Below are 7,177 nucleotides of genomic sequence, written 5' to 3' on the forward strand. Positions count from 1 at the left end.
TTGTCAGAAGCAGCTGTTCTCAGAGCTACCGCCTCCACAATCCACTCCAGACAATATCGGGGGAGAAAGAACGAAAGCATCCACACAAACACTCCTGTCAAGCACACATGGTCACTCCTACGATTCCCTTCCTCATCTCCCTCTCCTCTCTCGTTTTCACACACACACACACACACACACACACACACACACACACACACACACACAAACAGACACATTAACAATAGTACTGTATACAATTTTGATCAACAGTCTCTGAGATCGTTGCTTCTCTCTGATTGATAGCAACATGAATCAGGTAACATTTAGCTGCAATTCAATTGTAACCTCTGATTGCAACCAAACAAAAGACGATTATTATTGCACATTATTAACAACAGTCAAAAAGGAAATTTCAAGTAAAAAAAAAACTCATAAGTTCTGATATCACGATGCATGTGGTGTTATAAACAAGAAAGAAGAACTGGAATACTGAATACCAGACATACTGTGAAAAAAAAGAAAGGTCTAAAGGTTGTGCGTCCTTAAAGTCACATTAAATATTATTCCCCCCCCCAAGTTTGAATATGTCTGGAAATTGAGTGGTCTTTCTAGCTCCAGTAAATAGTGTACTTCCTCTTTGTACTTTGTAAACGTTGGTGTTCAGGGTTAAAGGTGGTGTTTGTACAAATATATATATATATATATAGTTTGTAAAAAAAAGTGATTAAAGAAAAATAAATGTACATTTTCGGATACAGGATGTGTGATGTGTGTTTCTTTCTGGAGATGAAAGGTTGCAGGAAGTTGAGCTGTTTTTGGGCAGTTTTAGAAGTCCCACAAGTGGCCACTAGGAGGAGTTATGTTATAACTAAGTCATGAATTAGCCCACTGGTTTCAGCTTAGTTTCATGTTGGATAGTGGAAAAGATCACAGCAGTAGCTTTCATTATTACATGGGGACACGTTGACATTTGCATCTGCTCAAAACTTTAGATGGGGTCATGATCTAATCCCTTTATATTCCTCTATGGCTGTGGTTTCACTGCAGAGGGGACGTAGCACTGATAATATCATTTCAATTCCACATAATGACTCCGTCTACAGGCCACATGTGATGATCTTGTATAGTACGCAATGCATTCTGAAATTTGTTGGGGATTGTTACACTTTGATCATCCACATTTTTGGAGTCTTGTGGGATTTAAACCAAAATCTGAGCTGCTCTGTGTTTATTCTTTCTCAGGCTGTTTCTTCCTATCTCTGTGTTCATCGCTTGATCTCTCTCAGCTTCTCTCAGTTTCCAGCTCCAATGCCCAAAATCTCATGGTCTTTTCTCTCCCTCGCCTCTCCTTTTCGGTTTCTCTCTCCACACCTATATGCAGCGCTCCCTCCCTCGCTCTCCCGCTCTGTTTTTCCCTTTTCTTTCCTCCTCTCTCACCTGGTAACCAGACCTCTGGAGAGGAGTGTTGAGTTTCCACTTTCCCAGAGAAGAGGACAATCTGAGCCACACAAAGACTCACAATGGACCCCCTCTGCTCTCGCCTCCCTTCACTCTGTCACTGCACAGCTGCACACACATACACTGAAACATACAACACACACACACACACACACACACACACACACACACACACACACACACACACTTGTTATTCCTGTTAACCTCCTCATTCTGTTTCTTTTACTTTCCATTTTGTGACGCTCTCCATCTTTTCCCCAACTAAACCCTTCCTATTTGACTCTCCCTTGACATTTTGGTGTTCTCATTCAAAGAAATTTAGTTGTATGCATTCAAATAGTATCAGTTGCAACCTTCTTCTTAACACATTACACCCTTAATAAAGCTGAAGTGTTCTTAGTGGCATTGCTGATGTACTTTAAAATTGATGTTTGTCATCTATCCAAACATTGCTCGTTTAGAAAACTGCTAATGGCCTTGTGGGGTCTCCAATAATCGATATCAGCGTTGCTTCTGCAGCTGTGGTGAAGCCATGCAAACAGGAAGTGTTCAGAAATGTGATATAATTACATTTGTTTCTTTACAGCAATAACTGATTTAGTTTTGGACCCACAACACTGGCATATTATCGCTCATAAGGCAAATGTGTTAGCATGACATTTGCTTAGTTACACATGCAGGCCAGCAGATACGTAGCAACATTAGCAGCCACGTGGAGTCCTGTTTGTGATCACCAGACGGGTGCAAGTCCAAAATTCACACTTTTATTTTTGCTATATTGGCCCCACTATGTTCGCCAATAGTCACTAACTCTATCTATCTGGCATTGTTCTGCTGGGCAGGTAGCGTACATCAAAGTCTTTTCATTTAGAACAGCTGCCTGCTGCAATGGAAAACGGGGCTGGTGAGAGCGGTGAGACTGAATACAGTGAAAACAGTGAAAACCAGAACAATGACCTGAAATGCCCCAAAATGTTCCGTACTACAGAGATGGGTGAAAATGACCTGCACTGTGTTTGTGGCTATGAGCAATCCTCTTCACATTATACATATCAATTTGAATTTCCACTGTTTATATAAAAATATGGATTTTTGGCAGCTTTAATGGTGACATGAGCAACTTTATAAACAAAAAAATGACAAGGAGAAGTTTAGTCAGACTAGCTTACTGCCTCAAAAGCTAAACTAAACTAATCTCACAATTTATCATCGGAACCTTCAAACAGCCTGTAGTTCGACGCTTGCACCCACAAGTTTACTCAACACACACTTTTCCCCAAAGCGTGAACTACCCCTTTAAAATGCATAAAGAAATAATGGTGTGACGCTCTAATGTGTCAGTTGCTGATTAGACTACAAAGCAGGGTGCAATTTAACTGTGAGCTCATAAATCAATAATCACAGCCTTCCATCAGGCTGGAGGGCTGCACACTGCAGCACGCAAGTGAAGCAGCTGTACTGTGGGCCACGTGTTGGTATCGTACAAAAAAGTGTTTACAAAATGTTGAGCATATGCACACACACACACACACACACACACACACACACACACATCCACAGCAATAAATACACACACTTTGCAACTTCCCAGGGATGATTTGTCAGTTCCCAGGCCTTCATGGAATACATTTTAGCAGTCAGTCGAAGATTGACTTGTAGCACCGGAAACTACCGGACAGGTGGAATAAACCAACCTCATTTACCCTTTCCCCTACACACACACACACACACACACACACACACACACACACACACACACACACACACACACACACACACACACACACACACCTATCTTTGTAACTGGATCCCATATTTCCTTTTCATTGAATCATACCACATTAAGATTAGGAGTAAGAAGTACTGGTTTATTGAGGGTACCCTGAAACGCACACGCACACACACACACACACACACACACACACACACACACACACACAGATCTACACTCAGGCAAGGGGACAGGGGGGACAGTGGTCTCCTATAAATAGTAGCAAGGAATGGCGTTGATGGGTCCTGTGAAAAGAAATGGAGGGGGGAGTGGAAAAAGGATTAAAAGAGATACAGGGACGCAGTGCAACGCTGCTTGTTCATGTGTGTGTGTGTGTGTGTGTCTGAGGTACTTTGGGGAGAGGTGGTATGGATTTCTTGCTAAAAACAAAACTCTCTCTCTCTCTTACACTCCCCCCCTCCCCCCTTAAAAACCCACTATTCATCCACTCTCTCTATTACATACACACACTTCCTCATCCTCTCTTTTTTTCTTCTCTCTCTCTCTTCCGTCCTGCTCCGCGGCCCCGGCGCGAAATCCATCATGTCTTAACACTACATTACCCGCATCACATCTTCCGATAAAGAGACGATGAGTCACGGCACAGTCCTCTCTTTCAGGTCGGCACGACGATGGTCTCAAAGATGGTCGCGACTCCATCTGTATGTCATGATGTCATTTCCAGCAATCGCTTGGTGACATCATCTCACCCCTGAAAGAGGTCAGGGCGGACACGAAGTTGTAAACACAGAGGATGGTTCACGTAAATATGAACCAATTTAAAAGTAAGGAAAAGCTAATTAATCATCGCTCCTACCTTTTCAAACACTCACATTGTCATTCAAGAGGGTACACTTTGAAAAAAGAAAAGCTTTGTCGAGGTATTAATTATGTGTGAGTTTTTTAAATGAACCTCTCATTTAGGATTGAATGGATGCAGTAATTTAATGTCATGCCAAGCAAAGCTTTGTAGATGTGACAATAGATAACAGATAATTAGTAATCTGGGAGTTAATAATGCACTCAGTACAACAGTGATGGATAGACAGTCTTTTAACAAACTCTGACTCCCATACCAATCTGCACGGTGGCGAGAGCGGTATTGACAATCTGTCTTTAAGTGTTAGGTCTCGGCGGATTTGTAACCAGAAGCCTTTGTGCTGCATCTCTGTTGTGCATGTGTGTGTGTGTGCATGTCCCTGTGTTTATCCACCCAACCGTCTGTGTGGTATTACAGTGTAGATCTCCGCTGCTGCTGCTGCTGCTGCTGCTGCTGCTTGCACTCACACAGCCGACAGACAGAAATAGTCCCGTGTCATCAGTGTAAATAGGTTGTGGTCTGCTTGTGCTCGCAGGAAGCCCACAGCCGCCTTTGGAAGCCTCTCAGAGCCTTCCAGCACCGTCAGTCCAGTTTGTTTTGTGTGCGTACGATTAATAAAAGGTTAACTCAACCTTCAGTCAACTGTTGAAGAGACCTGTAAATCTCCCCCACAATCTCTTCCTTCCTCTCCCTTTCTCTCCTCCCTTTGTCTCTCTCCCTTTGCCACACCTTCCCCTGGGGGATGGAGGGATTGTGATCGGAGAACGGAGGTGGGGCTCCTGGCGCAACCACAGGTGTGCCTGTTTCCTCCCTTCTCCTCTCTCATGTAATGATTTTTTTGGCTCGCCACCTGCCAGGTGGAAAAAACACCCACAGCAAATGGAGTGCTTTAAAACGGTCTCCTGGCTTCCGTTTTAAAAGACCTTTTTTTTTCTTGTTCTGTTTGTCTTGATCCATTAACAAACATTCCATCTGCGTCCCTTTTCATTATCTGCATTTAATTCAACGAGGTCTTCCTGGAGCTACTTGTTGCTTGTTTACATTTTGCATCGCATGCAAATGATGGCTTCTGGTTCTAAAAACCGGCTGCTGCTAAAGCTTTACAGCTGTTAGAGCCACAGCTTCTAGCTTTTCAGATGGTCAAGAGTTGCCTTTTCGAACTCTTTTCTTTCGGGATCCCCTGCTCAACTCTCTTTCAAATGGCCTCGAGGGTGGTGGAGAGCATGGTCCCAGGCCCTGGCAGGTCAGAGGTCGCCCACAGACAATGTGTTCCCACTCTGGGTCAGCTGTGGTCAAGGAAACAAAAGCAGTCAAGACTGGGGTTGGACAAACTATCGCAGTGTTTTAGGGGGGGCAGAGTGACAACAAGACAGTGGGGAGGGAGACAGGACAGGCAGGAGAAAAAAGTGCAATGTGAGCGCAGTGAAAACCTCTCTCACACACTCACACCCAACCCCCCCACCCACACACACACACACACACACACAAACTCCATTGATTTCAGCCAAAGTTGCTTAAAAGCTAGACATAGTAGTCTAACTGTTCTGTTCGCTCTCTTGTAGTTGTTGGGTTTAATTTAATGATCACTTACAAATAATTGACTAACTTGAAAAAATAAAGCCAAGTGTTTTTGCCTTATTCTACCGGTATCTTTTCAAATCGCTCTAACTTGTTCCTCCCCCTCCCCCATGCCGCTGTATTCCTCCTCTCTTTTTTATTCAGTGCCATTGATCATGCATGCAGAAGTTCAGCACGCCCAACCATAGCTCTCGCCAGGATAGGTTAGCTAGTGCAGGGCCTTGTCCTACATACTGTTCTCTTGCTATGGTCCACCAGGCCACAGTCACACCCTCCCCCTGATATGCCTCCCCTCACTGACTTCCCCCACTGCCACACACACACACACACAGCACAGAACCAGCACATGCACGGATCATCATGTGGTGCTGGGAATGTTAACTCATTATTACCAAAAACTTGAAGTCAGGTGCAGTGGATTTTTTGAGGGCTCATTTCTGGGTCTGATTCAGTCTCACTCCTAACTTGTTCCACGCACACACACACACACACACACACACACAAGCATGCACGCACACACACACACACACACACATACTCGAGCAGGTGTTTGATTTAAATGACATCCTGTCCAAACTATAAAAAACTAAATCTTTGCCTGATACATTTCATCTGGGCTAAAAAACAGAAACAAAGCCTGAATGATCTCATTAAGATAATTGTGTGTATGCTGTGGGATTTTGCTTCCCCGTGTGTCAAGGTCACCATCTGATGAGTTAAGCAAGTGCATTTCACATAACTGCGTGAGCACTTGTTTCACTTTTATTAGAGCAGCTGAGGCATGTGACGAAACTGCTCAGCTGACCAGGCTTGGCCTGGCCAAGAGAGAGGCTGACTTAGAGGTAATACTGCTAATCTACCACTTAGCTGGTTAGAACGGCCTGTCACGTGGGGGGGGTGAAAGAGAGGGACATCAGGTTTAGATTGGACTGTAATTGGATGAAGGATGAAGAGTGGTGATCACAGCCGTTTTGGATGTGATGGATTCGGATGAGAGCTGGGCAGCAGGAACAGGTGGGCTGAGGGTTGTGTGAGGGTTGGACCGAGCAATTATGATTGATGGATGGGGAGGAAACATAAAAAGAGGGCTGCATTGGTGTTCATTTTGATGACAGGAAAATGAGGTGTGGTGGATTACAGTTGGATCTGAACAAGGGTGAGGTGAGAGTTGGACTGAGCAAAGGTAATGAACACACATACTGTCACGTGCTATGACATAGCACGCCCAAGAGATCCATATCATGTCATATCACATCACATTGTATAAGACCACACAGCATTAAATATATGCATATCACAACACATCACATATGATCACACTATATCATATGCCATATAATATGACATCACGACTCACATCATATATAACAATATCATATACGTATAAGAGCCCATATAAGATCACATTACATCATACAAGATCACATTACATTACATTATATTAGATCCCATATAAGATGACATCATATAATATCACATTACATGACGTCATATAGGATCATATCTCATTACATGAAATTCTTTATATCACATTAATCATATAAGATCAGATCATAGGATCACATCGC

This window comes from Pholis gunnellus, assembly GCF_910591455.1.
Source record: "Pholis gunnellus genome assembly, chromosome: 3".
Taxonomy (NCBI): Eukaryota; Metazoa; Chordata; class Actinopteri; order Perciformes; family Pholidae; genus Pholis; species Pholis gunnellus.